We start from the raw sequence: 17,216 nt of genomic DNA on the forward strand, positions 1-17,216 counted from the left end.
GCATCTTTGCACATAGCCTCCTGTGGCCAGCGTCACCATAGCAACTAGGCCATCTTGACCTGTACCTTCACACAGGAAGTTCCCAGTGCAAATGCAGCCACAAGGCAATCAGGAAACCCTGGTTCAAGTCTCCGCTCTCCACATGTGTTCATCATCGTTGAAATTCCACATGTGCAGAAGAGAGCAATTTGGGCCAGTGGAAGCAAGAAGTTGAAATGTGATTCCTTCAACTCTTCTCTCTCACTCCAAGGCTTGCGACTGACTGCAATGCCTTGTTGAAGGCCTCTGACTTCCCCAAACCCAGGGAGAGTCGAAAACACAGAGGGCAGATCATGGGGATCTTGTGCAATCTAGGGTATTTGATTGTTTTCTACTGCTGTTACAAAACACCTGAGGGCGGGGACATTATAAGGCAGAGGTGTGCCTAACTCACAGGTGTGGCGATATGACAGCATGGCACTTGCATTTGCTTGGCAAGATGAAAGCCCACTGGGCTGCATCGCAGCGTTACAGGTGACACGAGGATGGATGAGACCTGGAGCCGGGGGTGGGGACTCAGGGGCCTGGTCTGCTTGCTTTGTAACACACGTCCCTTGAGGGAACTAACCAGGGAGTGAGGAGACGAGCTGCATCTCTCTGAGGGTGGTGCCCTTTATGACCTTCCACCAGGCCCCACTGCTTCCAGGGCTCATGCCTCCCAACAAGGCCAAAGTGAGGACCAAGCCCCCAAGCACACGAACCTTTGCGGGCAAAACACATCCAACCATACCACCCACCTTGAACTTAAGGGGTACGGAAGAAAGGGGTGAGGGTCTCTTAACATTGTTAACTGACGTTGTGTCTCTAAAGGTTGGATCATCAGCGGAAGGCAGGATTTGAGCAGTGAGGATGAAGACTGCAGGTAGATTCCTGGGAGGAGCGGGGCTGCCTGCTTATTTGGGGGCTGAGGTATGGGAGATAAAAGGGAAAGAAACAGGAAATACGTGTTGTTTTCTATTCTGAGGTCACAGGAATAAGAGCTAGTCTGTCTACCAGGCTTTGAGCATACTATTTATAGTCTTTCTTTCTTTCTTTCTTTCTTTCTTTCTTTCTTTCTTTCTTTCTTTCTTTCTTTCTTTCTTTCTTTCTTTCTTTCTTTTCTTTCTCTCTCTCTCTCTCTCTCTCTCTCCTCCCTCCCTCCCTCTCTCTCTCTCTCTCTCTCTCTCTCTCTCTCTCCCTCCCTCCCTCCCTCTCTCTCTCTCTCTCTTTCTTTCTTTCGCTTTGCTGATCTCAGCCTTCCTCATGATATCTGCTTTCTCCTACCTCTGCCTCTTCCAAACACCTAAGGACTTGACTCCAGTTGGTCAGCATCTCTTGGAAACGAGGCTCTGGGGATTGAACCCCACTGAACCACGATGGAAGGCATCTGGTGCGACACCCTCCCTCAGAGGTACTGCTTGAAACTAGGGACAAAGTTCTTACTTGTGCCAGGTCAGGATTTGACCCTTCTCTCTGCACATTGAGGGCTTATTCCACCGCTCTCTCTTCCTTCCTCTTGTCCAGTCCTGGTTTCAAAGGCTGTTCCAGGTTTTGGGGAGTTCAAGAATGTTTTCCTCTGGGCTTCCCACACATGCTTCTTGATACCTCCGAAGACGAGAGTCGAGAAATAAATCCTTGACCACATTTCTCACCTTCACTTCTCCTCTAATTTCTACATCCTGGGATTAGGGGAAAAACCTGAATTGGCTTTCATTTGAGAGTCCTGTGTCCATCTGTCTTTCAAGCCCCTCCAGGCCCGCACGGCCCTGTGGGCCACCTGTTCTGGAACTGGACGGGCTCAGGAAGGAGCCTCTGGGCGTCAGGACCTGGATGTCACCGCTCCTGTCTCTCCAGCGCTCCTTCCCGGCAGCAGTGCCCTGTTCCTGCACTTCAGCTGGGTCTCAGCCTGTTCCCTGTTCTCAGGTTTACCAGGGGTCTCCCGTCTCAGTCCTCCACAGCTTAGTGCAAATCCTGGCAGATCCCATTTCTGTTATATTGCCGTAAACACACCTGCTGCCACTTGTGTACTTGCTACTTGCATACCAGGGGATTTGGATAAGTTACTCTAGCTTAAATCCATCATCAGTTATGGGATTTTTCGGGGAAGGATAAATGCCTCCCCCAGCCCCAGGCCCAGAAAACTCACTTGATGTGCGTTTGCCATTCTCCCCCATAGCAGCAACACAACTCAGTCCTGAGACAGGTGCCCCTGGGCGTGGGTGGAGTGGAGCCTTCATCTTTCCACCGATGTCCCCATATTGGAGAAACGCATGAGAGTGGAGTCTGACAAAGGGAAATGAAACTGGAAAGAGCAAAGCAGGGAGTATCTCAATACCAGATCTTCAACTATACTACAAAGCAATAGTAACAAAAACAGCATGGTATTGGCACCAAAATGGACAGGAAGATCAATGGTACAGAATAGAGGACACGGACACAAACCCAAATAAATACAATTTTCTCATACTAGACAAAGGTGCCAAAAATATGCAATGGAGAAAAGATAGCCTCTTCTACAAATGGTGCTGGGAAAACTGGAACTCCATATGCAACAGAATGAAGCTAAACCCTATCTCTCACCCTGCACAAAACTCAACTCAAAATGGATCAAGGACCTCGGAATCAGACCAGAGACCCTGCATCTTATACAAGAAAAAGTAGGTCCAAACCTTCATCATGTTGGCTTAGGATCAGACTTCCTTAACAGGACTCCCATAGCACAAGAAATAAATGCAAGAATCAATAACTGGGATAGGTTCAAACTAAAAAGCTTTCTCTCAACAAAGGAAACTATCAGCAATGCGAAGAGAGAGCCTACAGAGTGGGAGAATATCTTTGCCACTCATATTTCAGATAGAGCGCTAATTTCCAGAATCTATAAAGAACTCAAAAAGCTCTACACCAAGAATACAAATAATCCAATCAACAAATGGGCTAAGGAAATGAACAGACACTTCACAGAAGAAGATGTACAAGCAATCAACAAACATGAAAAAATGTTCAACATCTCTAGAAATAAGAGAAATGCAAATCAAAACTACCCTAAGATTTCATCTCACCCCAATTAGAATGGCGATTATCAAGAACACAAGCAACAATAGGTGTTGGAGAGGATGTGGGGGAAAAGGTACACTCATACATTGCTGGTGGGGTTGCAAATTAGTGCAGCCACTCTGGAAAGCAGTGTGGAGATTCCTCAGAAAGCTTGGAATGGAACCACCATTTGACCCAGCTATCCCACTCCTTGGCCTATACCCAAAGGACTTAAAATCAGCACACTACAGAGATACAGCCACATCAATGTTCATAGCTGCTCAATTCACCATAGCCAGATTGTGGAACCAACCGAGATGCCCTTCAGTTGATGAATGGATAAAGAAACTGTGGCATATATATACAATGGAATATTACTCCACCATGAAGAATGATAAAATCATGGCATTTGCAGGCAAATGGATGAAATTGGAGAATATCATGCTAAGTGAGACAAGCCAATCTCAAAAAACTAAAGGACGAATGATCTCGCTGATAAGCGGATGAGGACATATAATGGGGGGTTGGAGGGGTTAGTGTTAGGGTTAGGGTTAGGTTTAGGGTTAGGGATAAGGAGGGTGGTAAGAATGGAGGAAGGAAGGACTGTATAGAGGGAAAAGAGGGGTGGGAGGGGTGGGGGGGAAGGGAAAAAAATAACAGAATGAATCAAAAAACATTGCCCTATGTAAATTTATGATTACACAAATGGTATGCCTTGACTCCATGTACAAATAGAGAAACAACATGTATCCCACTTGCTTAAATAATAATAAAAAAATTTTAAATAAATTTATAAAAAAAAAAAAGAACAAGGAAAGAGAAGAGAGACAGGTGGTATGAAGGGGATGTCAGGGAAGGGGAGTCCATTGCATGCCCAGAAAATCCTGGAGACAATGGCAGCCTCTGGGAAGAACAGGGGGACACAGTCGTCCCTTCCTTAACACAGTGGTGAACTCTGGACCAGACCTCACTGCAGAGGGGCAGTGACTGAGACCTGGAGACAGGAGTCCAGAAACGAGGAAGAGGGAGCTCTGAGCTTTGCTCTCCCCACGGCCACACCAGTATCATCGGTGCCCTTGTGCATGGGGAAGTCTGTGTCACAGATCCTGAGAATGAGATAATGGCACCAGCAGTCTGCATGTAATTTATTTCCTCCTCGTGTCTATTTCTTCTCATGCAGCCCTTCCCAGTTCCCTCTTGGCCACTTTTTGTGCCTTTTCCTGAAGGTGCTGGTCTCAGCAGATCCTCGAGGTCCTTGGGTCTTCCATGTCTGCTAAGTCTCTCTGGAGACCTCCTCACCCGCTTTGTTAGCTGTGCCCTGGTTTCTTCACCATTGTGAATCATGCTGAGCAACCCTGCGCCGCCAGGCAGGGTGCTGGGGTTGTAGTCAGACAAGCTAGGTCCCCGCTTGCTGGAAGGGGCCTTGGAGATCTGTGGCTCTGCTCTGGGCACCCCACACCTGGGTTCTTCTGCCCTGGGTGTGTCTGGACGTGCAAGGTTTCTCTCTTCCTTCCATCCGTCAAGGTTAGGCAGTTAAAAAAAACCAAACATTTCTTTCCCACAGGTGTGTACTTCCAGGAGTCCTATCCTGAATTGAAAAGAAAGGATCAAGGAACTCAAAGGGGATGAAGAAGACGAAGGGTAAGTGCAGAGAGAGCGGAGGGGGCGCAGAAGCGAACGAGTGCGCATGTTCTCCACGGCTCCCTAAGTTCCCTTTCCCTCCTCTTTTCGTTTTGCCATGTTGAATCAATGCTTATTTCAAGGGTCTCTCCTCGCTCTTATCGGTGATACTGTGTTATGCTAGCGCTTACAGCTCCTCACCGTTTCCCCGGGTAAGTGACAGGCATGTGCACCGCTGCTCACCTGAAAGCGTGGCTCTGTTCCCATCCACCGTCCACGCGCTCTCTGAACCCCGCAATGAGGGAGAAGGGCGGGAGGAGGAGGAGAGAGCGGAGGGAGGTTTCCCCGCTGAGGTTTTGCAGCAATAAGATCAGGAAGTAGGAAGTTATTTTTTGCTGTCTTTTCATCTCTATACTGTGTGAAGTAACGCTTAACCACCACACAGAACCAGCAGGCCCTTTTCTGGGTCATAACTCAGTAATTTTCTCCCTGCAAGCAATGTATTTAAAAATGTGCTCATTAATGTACACAGCCATCTCACAGCAACTAGTAAAAGATTAAAAGTGTGCACCCCTCAGACATTTATTTACAGTGTTTAAAGGGGAATACATTTTGCCCTGGGGACGAAGCTCTGAAAAGATTTAACCAAACATCCAAAAATAAATTGAGAGTGTAAAAGGAGAACAGAGAAACAAATACCATCAAAGAAAAAAAGATCAATAGTAGCTTACATATAAAACTAAATCAGTAGCTTATTAACCAGATTGTATAGAGCTAATAAAAAGCAAAAATCAGACTGAAATATTACAAATTTTTTAAAAACACTAAAAAAATCAGGCATTAATTTGCATAGCTTCAGTTTTATTTTCTTTCTCTCCTCCCCCCCCCCCCCTTCAATGTTCTTATCTTCCTGCGGGAGCATACAAGAAATTATTTTCATCTTCTATTTGACCTCAAATGTCTATAGAGTGTAGAGTATTAGCGATTCTGTGAGGTTCTTGTGTTGGAAAGCTTTAAATATCGTTATTTCTACTAGTTATAGTTTTGACCGTGTTGTCAAAGTCAAATTCTTCCGCAGGTTCTCCTTAAGGAAACTTGACTTTTACAACCCCTTGCCTGCATATGGCTTCCTTTTGGCACTTGGGGCAGAAACTTTAATTTGATGCCATTCCACTTATTGAGCTTTAGGGGTCTTATTGATGTCTGTGCCAATGTGTCAGAGTGTGTACCCTGTTTCCTTCTAGCAGTCACAGTGTTTTTGATCTAATTCCTAGGTCTTCGTGCACTTTGAATTGATTTGCATGTAAACTGAGACAGGAATCTCGTTTAATTCTTCTACATATTGTTTTTCAGCACCATTTGTTAAAATGACTATCTTTTCTTCAGCATGAGTTTTTGGCACCTTTGTGAAGGATCAGATGACTGTGCCTGTGGATTTGTCTCTGTGTCTTCTCTTCTGCTCCACTGGTCTTCATTTTTATTTTATTTTATTTTTTATTCTGGTACCATGACATTTTGGTTACTGTGGCTCTGTAGTATAATTTGAGATTAGGTATTGTGAGGCCTCTGGCATTGCTCTTACTGAGCAGGATTGCTTTGGCTATTATGGGTCATTTATTCTTCCTTATGTATTTTATGACTTTTTTCTAGTTCTATGAAATACATCATCAGTATTTTGATGAGGATGGCAGTAATTCTATGGATTGTTCTTCACAATGTGGCCATTTTGACTGTAATTACGTTTATCCAAGAACATGGGAGGTCTTTTCATCTTTTAAATCCTTCAATTTCTTTATCTTTGCCACTCATACTTCAGATAGAGCACTAATTTCCAGAATATATAAAGAACTCAAAAAGCTCTACACCAAGAATACAAATAACCCAATCAACAAATGGGCTAAGGATAAGAACAGATGCTTCACAGATCTACAAGCAATCACCAAACATATGAAAAAATGTTCACCATCTTTAGTAATAAGAGAAATGTGAATCAAAACTACACTAAGATTCCATCTCACCCCAATTAGAATGGCAATTATCAAGAACACAAGCAACAATAGATGTTGGAGAGGATGTGGGGAAAAAGTACACTCATACATTGCTGGTGGGGCTGCAAATTAGTGCAGCCACTCTGGAAAGCAGTGTGGAGATTCCTTAGAAAACTTGGAATGGAACCACCATTTGACCCAGCTATCCCACTCCTTGGCCTATACCCAAAGGACTTAAAATCAGCATACTACAGAGATACAGCCACATCAATGTTCATAGCTGCTCAGTTCACAATAGGCAGACTGTGGAACCAAACTAGATGCCCTTCAATTGATGAATGGATAAAGAAACTGTGCTATATAAACAATGGAATATTACTCAGCCATAAAGAATAATAAAATTATGGCATTTGCAGGCAAATGGTTGAAATTGGAGAATATCATGCTAAATGAGATAAGCCAATCTAAAAAATCCAAAAGACGAATGATCTCACTGATAAGCGGATGATGACACGTAATGGGGGGTGGGAGGGGGGCAAGAATGGAGGAAGGAGGGACTGTATAGAGGGAAAAGAGAGGTGGGAGGGGTGGGGGGGGAAGGAAAAATAACAGAATGAATCAAACATCATTACTCTAGGTAAATGTATGAATATGCAAATGTAAGCTGTTACTCCATGTACAAACAGAAACAACATGTATTCCATTTGTTTACAATAAAAATAAATTCTAAAGAAATCCTTCAATTTCTTGCTTCAGTGTTCTAGTTTTTAGTGCAGAGGTTTTTCACATCCTTTGGTAGGTTTGTCCACAGGTATCTTATTACTTATTTTTTGAGGATTGTGAATGGAATTATTTTCCTGATTTCCTTTTCAGCCGATTCATTGTTGGAGTATTAGAGATCTATTGATATATATTTTTTTTGGGTATATGGATTTTGTATCTTGCTACCTTCCTGAGTTTTTAAAAAATCAGCTCTAAGATTCCATCTCACCCCAATTAGAATGGCGATCATCAAGAACACAAGCAACAATAGGTGTTGGAGAGGATGTGGGGGAAAAGGTACACTCATACATTGCTGGTGGGACTGCAAATTAGTGCAGCCACTCTGGAAAGCAGTGTGGAGATTCCTTAGAAAACTTGGAATGGACCCACCATTTGACCCAGCTATCCCACTCCTCGGCCTATACCCAAAGGACTTAAAATCAGCATACTACAGAGATACAGCCACATCAGTGTTCATAATTGCTCAATTCACAATAGCCAGACTGTGGAACCAACCTAGATGTCCTTCAATTGATGAATGGATAAAGAAACTGTGGTATATATATATACAATGGAATATTACTCAGCTATAAAGAATAATAAAATTATGGCATTTGCAGGCAATTGGATGAGATTGGAGAATATCATGCTAAGTGAGATAAGTCAATCTCAAAAAATTAAAGGAAGAATGATCTTGCTGATAAGCAGATGATGACACATAATGGGGGGTGGAAGGGGGACAAGAATGGAGGAAGGAGGGACTGTATAGAGGGAAAAGAGGGGTGGGAGGGGTGGGGGGAAGGAAGAAATAACAATGAATCAAACATCATTACCCTATGTAAAAGTATGATTACGCAAATGGTATGCTGTTACTCCATGTACAAACAGAAACAATATGTATCCCATTTGTTTACAATAAAAATAAATTAAAAATTTTAAAAATCAGCGCTGTAAGTCTTCTGGTGAAATTTCTTGTTATTCTAAGTATAGAACCATGTCATCTGCAAACAGAGATAATTCGACTTCTTTTTCCTACTTTAATCCTTTTAATTTTCTTCTCTTGCCTAATTTTTCTTGCTATGGTTTCAAGAACTATACTGAATATGCATGATATAAACAGACTTCCTTATCTTGTTCCTGATTGTAGAGAAAATGCTTTGAGTTTTTCTCCTTTTCACTATGATGTTGGTTTGGGGTTTGCTATTTATAGACTTTATAATGGTGAGGAAAGTTCCTTATATACCCAGGTTCTTCAGTGTTTTTAACATGCATGGGTCTTGGATTTTGGTAGTCTTTTTCTGAATATATTGAGATTGATCATGTGATTTTTCCCCTTAATTCTATTTATGTCATGAATGACATTTATTAGTTTGTATCTATTGAACTTGCATCCCTGGGATGAAACCAACTAGATCATGGTGTACAATCTTCTTTATGTCTTTTCAAATACAGATTGTTAATATTTTAGTAAGGATTTTTGCCTGTAGGTTTATTAGGGATATTGGTCTATAGATTTTTTTTCCTTGATGTGTCTTCTTCATCTGGTTTTGGTATCAGGGAAATACTGGCTCCATAGAATTAATTTGGGAGTGTTCCCTCCTTTTTTTTTATGGAATAATTTGAAGAGCACTGGCATTGGTTCTTCTTTAAAGGTCTGGTAGTACTCAACTGAGAATCATTTAGTCCTGGGCTTTTCTTGGTTGGAAGGTTTTTTTTTTTTTTTATTACTGCTTTAATCTTATCGTTTATTGTTTGTCTGTTTAGATTTTCTGTATCCTCCTGGTTTAATTTAGATAGGTCATATGTGTCTAGAAATCCTCTGGATTTCAGAAATGTCTGTGGTGATATTTCCTTTTTCATCTCCAATTTTGTTGATTTGAGTCATCTCTCCATTTTGATTAGTTTGGCTAAGAGTTTATCAACTTTAACTTTTCAAAGAACCAACTTTTCATTGCATTGATCTTCTGTATTTTTATTTTTTATTTCATTAATTTCAGCTCTGAATTTATCGCCTGTTGCTTGCTGATATTAAGATTTGTTGACATTAGTTGTCCCTGCTCCTCTAGGGCCTTGGGATGTGACATGAGATGGTTTATTTGGGATCTTTCAGATTTTTCTTTTGGTCATGTAATGCTATAAACTTTACTATTAGAACTGCCTTCACAATGTCCCAGAGATTTAGGTATGTGTGTCCCTACTCTTTTGATTCTAGAAATTTTTGTATTTCTCCTTTTATTGATTCTATGATCTATTTCACATTTCAAAGGGTATTGTCAAATCTCCATGTGTTTATGTGACTTCTATAATATTTCTTGCTGTTGATTTCTAATTTTATTTCATTATGATCTGATGAGATACAAGGATTAATATTGTTTTTCTTAATTTGCAAAGACCTGCTTTGTGTTTGGAAATATGGTCACTTTTGGAGAAGGTACCATGAACTGCTGAGAAGAAATTGAGTTTAACTTTCACTGAATGAAATATTCTAGAGTTGCCTTTAGGTCTATTTGATTGATAGTATAATTTATGTCTGAAGTGCCTTTATTGATTATATATCTAGATGATGTGTCTATTAGCAAGAATGGTGTTGAAATGATCTAAAATTATTGTATTCATTTGTATCTGGGACTTAATATTGAATAGTGTTTTATGTAATTAGGCACATCAACATTTGGGGCATAAATATTTACCATTGTCATATCTTCTTGTTGAATCATTTCATTTACCAGTGTATAGTGAAATTCCTTGTCTACTTGAAATCTGTTTTGTCTTATATGAGCATAGCTACTCCTGCTTGTTTTTGAATTCCATTTGCATGGCATATCTTTTTCCATCCTTTCACTTTCAACCTGCCTTTGCCTATAAGATGAATTTCTTGCAAACAGCATATAGTGGGGCCTTGTTTTTTAATTTACTCTGAAAGACTGTCTTTTATTTGGAGGGTTGAGATGATTTATGATTTATTATGAAAATATGTTTATTATTTATTGTCATTTTGATTTGGTTCATATTTAAAAAAATTTAAGTTGTTGATGGACCTTTATTTTATTCATTTATTTATATGGACCTTTATTTTATTCATATATTTATATAGTGTCAAACTGAGAGTTGTATATTGGCAGAGAATTGAACCCAGTGCCTCACACATGCTAGGCAACACTCTACCACTGAGCCATCAACCCAGCACTTGGTTCATATTTTTAATTCCATCTTAATTTTCATTCACTTGACAGCTCTTCTGGTGAGTTTAATCAATTTGGAAGCTCTGGGGTTTGTTTTTACAGTCTTCTATCTGTAGTATTACTTTCAGTATATTCTATAGTGCTGGCTTAGTGTTCATGAACTCTTTTAATGCATCCTTATCTTGGAAAGTTTTTATTTCTTTTTTTTTAATGGGTAATTATCTATTATTGTCTTTCTTTTTTATTTTTTTAATTGTAAACAAATGGGATACATGTACATGGAGTAACAGCATACCATTTGCATATTCATACATTTATAGAGTAATAATGTTTGATTCATTCCGTTATTTTCCCCACCCCTCCCACCTCTATTTTCCCTCTATACAATCCTTCCTTCCTCCATTCTTGCCCCCCTCCCACCCCCCATTACGTGTCATCATCTGCTTATCAGTGAGATCATTCATCTTTTGGATTTTTTAGATTGGCTTATCTCACTTAGCATGATATTCTCCAGTTTCATCCATTTGCCTGCAAATGCCATAATTTTATTATTCTTTATGGCTGAGTAATATTCCATTGTATATATATGCCACAGTTTCTTTATCCATTCATCAATTGAAGGGCATCTAGTTTGGTTCCATAGTCTGGCTATTGTGGATTGAGCAGCTATGAACATTGATGTGGCTGTATCTCTGTAGTATGCTGATTTTAAGTCCTTTGGGTATAGGCCAAGGAGTGGGATAGCTGGGTCAAATGGTAGGTCCATTCCAAGTTTTCTAAGGAATCTCCACACTGCTTTCCAGAGTGGCTGCACTAATTTGCAGCCCCACCAGCAATGTATGAGTGTACCTTTTCCCCCACATCCTCGCCAACACGTATTGTTGTGTTCTTGATAATCGCCATTGTAATTGGGGTGAGATGGAATCTTAGTGTAGTTTTCATTTGCATTTCTCTTATTACTAAAGATGGTGACATTTTTTCATGTTTGTTGATTGCTTGTAGATCTTCTTCGGTGAAGTGTCTGTTCATTTCCTTAGCCCATTTGTTGATTGGGTTATTTGTATTCTTGGTGTAGAGTTTTTTGAGTTTTTTATATATTCTGGAAATTAGTGCTCTATCTGAAGTATAAGTGGCAAAGATATTCTCCCACTCTGTAGGCTCTCTCTTCACATTGATGATGAAAGTTTTTATTTCTACTTCAATGGGAATGGCTTTGCTGCATAAAGAAAACTTGGTTGGCAATTGTTTTCTTTCATAGATTAGATTATCTCATTTCAGACCATCCTGGACTTTAGAGTCTGATTTAAGAAGTCAGTAGTAAGGCTTATTGGTTTTCTTTTAAATGTGATCTTTTTTTCTTGCAGCTTTTAATTTTCTCTTCTTATTCTCTTGATTATGATATGCCTTGTGAGAGTTTCTTATCTTGTCTATTTGCTCTTCTATATGCATCCTATATGTGGATGTCTATCTCATCCCACCATATTTGGGAAATTGTGTGCTATTTTTTCATTCAAAATGGTCTTGATGCCATTTTGACCGTATCTTCATCACTTCTTCAATTCCAATGACTCTTAAATTGGTCTCTTAACGTCGACTCAGACTTCTTGTATATTCTGATCATGGTCTTTTTTTCCCCCTTTACTGGGTGTTCAAGTTTTATACCCTGTCTTCAAGACCCGAGTTCTTTTTCCTACTTAATTTAATATGTTGGTGATACTTTTGAATGAATTTTGTATTTGATTGATTGTATCTTTCATTTCCTAAAGTTTTGATTGGTATGTTTTCAGAATCTCCAGCTCTTTATTGAAATGGTCTTTAACCACCTGTACTTGCTCCCTTGATCCATTTTTGGATTTTCTTTTAGCCCATTAATCATTTCAATAATCATTTTTCTTTTTGTAGTCTTTCTCTGGAATTTCATCCCCTTAGATATCTTTGCATTCCTTTTTGGAGGATTTGTAAATTTTGTGGGGGGGACTTGTTTGCCTGTTTCCTCATGTTTTAGAACTCTTAGACTTGTATGTCTGTTGAGATATATTAATCTTTCTCTTTTTTGTGGGGTTTCTTTTTTCTGTGCTGTCAGTTTATCTCAGCTTCACCACATAGGCTTGCTGTAGTCCAAGTATTAATTCAACCTCTAATGCCTCTTAGTTTGTTGCTGCAGAAGTGATTAATGAACTTGGGAGCCGGGGTAGCACTATTGATTCTCCTGAACCACAATATTCTTCCACCTGTATGATCTATATTAGTGAATGTTTCACTGATATTGTGAAAGAAGTGTATTCTCCCATTGTCACATGATATACAAATGTCAATTAACTCTAGTTGATTAATAGCAATTTTATTGGCTTCCTAGGATTGCCATGACCAAGGACCAGATTGGTTGGCTTGTCATATTGTTTCAGCATTCTGAAGGCTGGAAATCCCAAATAAAGGTTTAGACAGGGCCATACTCCCTCTGAAATGTGCAAGGAAAAATTTTTCCTTGTCATTTCCTAGATTCTGCTTATTTGGTTGCCATTCTTGATTTTCTTGGCTTGTAACTACAGTAATTAATTTTCTGCCTTCCCCATCACATGGCAATTTTTCCTTGTGGATCTTTCTCCTATTCTTATGAGAACAGTAGTCATATTGAATAAGAAGTTCACCCTATTCCAATACATCATCATATTGAAATTTGACACATAACAGATATGTGGCTCATCTCTATACTCACTTATTTTCTTCCTGATGGATGTGTCAAGTACTTATAAAGGAGTGTTCACCTCTTCCATTGTACTAGTAGATGAATCTATTTCTTCTTGTAGTTCTCTGAGCGTTTTTGTTTGTATTTCATTTTTTTCCTTGTCTAGTCTTTCTCATTCTATTATCCACTAAAGAGCTTATTTTCCAGCAGCAACTGCATGTAAATCAAGAATCCTCTTCCATTCTAGCCCTTGTCCACACTAGAAATTCCCCTGAGCACTCCTTCAGTAATACCGAGGTACTGAGATTTACATAGTTCTTTTGCTAGATTCTCATGAGGTCCTGTCGGAGGCAGTTCTATGTGACAAGGGAAAGGATGAGGCCCATCGATTCACAAGGTAAGACTGACTGCCCTTCCTTGTCCAAGACATAAATGTTTCATTGGTTACTTCCTTTTCATTCAAATTCAGACTTGAAAATCTGGTCATGCACATTATAGATGACTTATAAACTTAATTCAACAGCAAGCCTATTAATAACCGATGCCTGATTTGAGATGGTTATCACTCTGACAGACAGCATCTGTTGCCTATTGAATAGTAGAGAGCAATTTCCTCAGTAGCATTTTTCCTGGTTGAAAAAGCATTTTGTATGTGTCAATCAAAGTGTACTTGCAAAATCTCCCATGAGAAGCTCGTGTCTTTTCTATGCTTTACTTGGAGACTCTGACTGTATCACTGTTTCTCATCCCATTTTCTAATATCTCTAGTAAAAAGTAACCCTGTGGCCATGGGACTTGACATGATCTGATCCTCATAGTCTCTCCCTTTCTGTTATTGCAACTGGACTCTGCAGCAAATGAAAATCATACATCTTCCTAACTCCCACACATGTTGAGGGAAAAAATCTTAAGTACTGGGAGGTTGGGGTTTCTTATCTTTATGTCTATCTAGAAAACCCTCCTGATTCCAGAACGGTGTTGGAAAAAGGAGTGGGGTGTGGTGGTGAAATAAGCTGATAATCCATTAAAGAGTTTTGCCCATCTAGCATGGTCCTTAAATCAGCTATATCATTTTGGTGGTGTGGATATGTATGCATAAGGGTTGGGAGGTATCTCAGGGCAAGTCCATGTGTAGTGATTGTGAATGTGCTTGTGAAAATATGTGTAAAAGTATTTTCTTATATGTACAGCTCAAGTGTCAATTTTCTAAAAAAAAAAATCCAACACTAGTACACACTTTAGATAAATCAATTCTTTCAAATCTCACTATAGCTGACTCTGAAAGTTAGTTTACTGTTCCCACTGCCTAGATGGAGATGTAAGAGTCAAATGATCCAGTCTCTTGACTCTGTAAGTGCAAGAAGTAAGTTTGAGTGCAGGAATGGATCACAATGTTGATACCCTGAGGACAGAACTGACCTCAACTGGAGTAGAAAAATGGGTGAGTTACATCTCAAAAAATGCTGTTGCTCATGTTTGTGTCTCTACAGATTGGATCATCAACAGATGATACGGTTTGAGCAGTGAAGTTGAAGACTGCAGGTAGGGCCCAATAGGAAAAGTTCCCTGGGAGAAAGGGCGTCTGCCTACTTATTTGGAGACTGAAACACGGATGTATGTAAAAGAAGTAGGGAATACACATTCTTTGTCATATTTTAATGACATAGGAGTAGGAGCTTGTAATTCTACTGGATTTAAGCATTCTGTTGGTAACCTCTTTTCTTACTCTACTAGCTAAGCACAGTCTTCCTCATAAGACCGGCTCTGTCCCATTTCTGCCTCTCCCAGACATCAAAGCACTTGGTTAGCATCTCTTGGGAATTGTAAACAAGAGATTTTGATCTGGGTTTTGGGTGTTGAATCACAATGGAAGAAATCTAGTGGGATGCACTCCCTCGGATGTACTACATGAAACAGGATAAAAAGTTCTTCTTGCATGTGCCGGATATAGGGTAGGAAATCGACTCTCCCCTCTGCACTATCAGGTCTTATGACAACACTTTCTGTTCTGTCCTCTTGTCCACTCCTTGTTCAAAAGACACTCCCGGGTATGGGGAAATTAAAGACTATTTCCTCTGGACTTTCTTCACATTCTCCTGGGTCCGTCTGATTGTTGAGAAATACATCCTTGGCCACTTTCTTCACCTCCACTCCTTATCTAATTCCAAACTCCTGGTTCGTTAAATCTCCCTTTAGGCCTCCTCACCCTCCTTGCCCTGGTTTCTGCACCATGCTGAGGAACCCTGAATGGCCAGGCAAAGAGCTGGTGCAGAAGTACGACTGAGCTCTGGGTACCCCACATCTGGGTTCTCTTGCCCTGGCCGGCTCTAAACATGTATGATTGATGTTTTTTTTTCTTTTTTCCTTCTGTCAAAATTAATTAAAAAATTAAATACTTTTGCCAGGAATCTGGTTCCGTGAATCCTGTCCTGTATTGAAGAAAGGGATCAAGGAAGTTAAACAAGATGAAGAAGAACAGAAAGAGGAAATGTGAGTGTGGAGAGAGCGGGTGGGGTAGCAGAAGTCAAATAAATGCACGTATTCTCCATTGCTTCCTTAAGATTCTCTGTTGCGCTGAGGAAAGCAAGCAGAACCCAGGAGAGCACTGCTGCGGCCAGCGCTGCATGTCACCACGCAAGGGCAGATAAGTTTACGGCTAAAATCAGTGCAGGCAAATGAAGGATGCCCTGAGAACACATCTCAGGGAATGGATGGATATTCATTCCTTGGAAGTCCTTAAGATTTTTAGGCCAAGTCCTCCACTGCCTGTCTTAACTAGGAGAGGTTGTAGGTATCCATAGGGCCACCATGTGCTCACTCTGTTGTGTTCTTTGTGGAAGGTACTCTTGGAGTAGTCATCATCCTATCCCTACGGGTCCCACGCCCAAGGAGTATGGGGAGCACCCAGCTCATGGATGGATGCCATGGGATATTGTGGAATTGATGCTTCCATTTCAGGTCTCTGGGGATGGGGTGAAGAGGAGAGAGGTAGGGTAGACCTCCTCACTGCAAGCAGGGAGTTCAGCTGGCCCACCTGTGCATCCCTGTGGACTCTGAAGAGATCCTGGCATCAGCTAGGGGACACTGCACTCTGCAAACCTGGCTGGGAGTAAATAGCTCAAATTTCAGGGTCCCTCAGTCTCTGAGGAGTGCATGGGGGTTTGTCCTTTATTGCACCATTTCTGAAACTGAGGTTATATAGAGGGTGTTCAGTATGTCAAATGTGAAAAACACACAAACTCAGAAGGAATTACAGTAATTAATCTATTCTGATGGCAGTTATTTATGTTTTCGTAAATTAAAAAATACAGATATAGATGGCTTCATGGTGTTTAAAAAGCAAAATTTTCTGTAACCTTATCCAGTCAGAATTGCTAGACAAGAATTGCTAAAACCACAAAGTTTATAGTTTTTTGATCAAGCATAGTGATTTTCTTTCTCTTTTTCTCTTTTTGGTGTGGAGATTGGACTCAAGTCTCCTGCATGGGCATCTGATCCAAGAAGCAGTCTGAGGATGGGTTCTACAGAGGGCAGTGCTGGAGGGGGCAAGATCCTGGCACCACCCTATTTCATCAGACCTGCTGACGCTCAGGGAACCCAGCTGTGTTCACTCCAGCATCCTAGAGAGTCCCTTTCCTCTGCTTCAGGTTCACTGTCCAGGGGAGTAGCCCCTGAAGGGCTGCTAAGGCGAATGTCCAGGGAAACTCAGTCCTGGAGGACATTCATGTATCTAGATAATTAGGTGGATATACACTAGATAATTGGGTGGACTTGACTCCCTTTTCAGGTCTCTGGGGAAAGGGTGAAGAGGAGGCAATCAGGGTAGGGCTTCTCCTCATGCAAACAGTGCATCCTGTGGGCTCTGCAAAAGCCCTGGCATTAGCTAGGGGACACTGCACCCTGCAAGCCTATCTGTGATTAAGTAGC

At 40.7% G+C, this 17,216-nt stretch overlaps 1 long non-coding RNA gene across 1 annotated transcript; it reads left to right on the plus strand.

Annotated features, from left to right (window-relative positions):
• Window positions 1-441: 441 nt before the first annotated feature.
• Window positions 442-17,009, plus strand: LOC306668252. The gene is made up of 7 exons (XR_013765787.1): window positions 442-513; window positions 850-901; window positions 4,616-4,692; window positions 13,617-13,686; window positions 14,780-14,831; window positions 15,695-15,779; window positions 16,753-17,009. It is a non-coding gene; the product is annotated as an uncharacterized lncRNA (long non-coding RNA).
• The last annotated feature ends 207 nt before the right edge of the window (window positions 17,010-17,216 follow it).

This window comes from Sciurus vulgaris, assembly GCF_902686455.1.
Source record: "Sciurus vulgaris genome assembly, chromosome: 8".
NCBI lineage: Eukaryota > Metazoa > Chordata > Mammalia > Rodentia > Sciuridae > Sciurus > Sciurus vulgaris.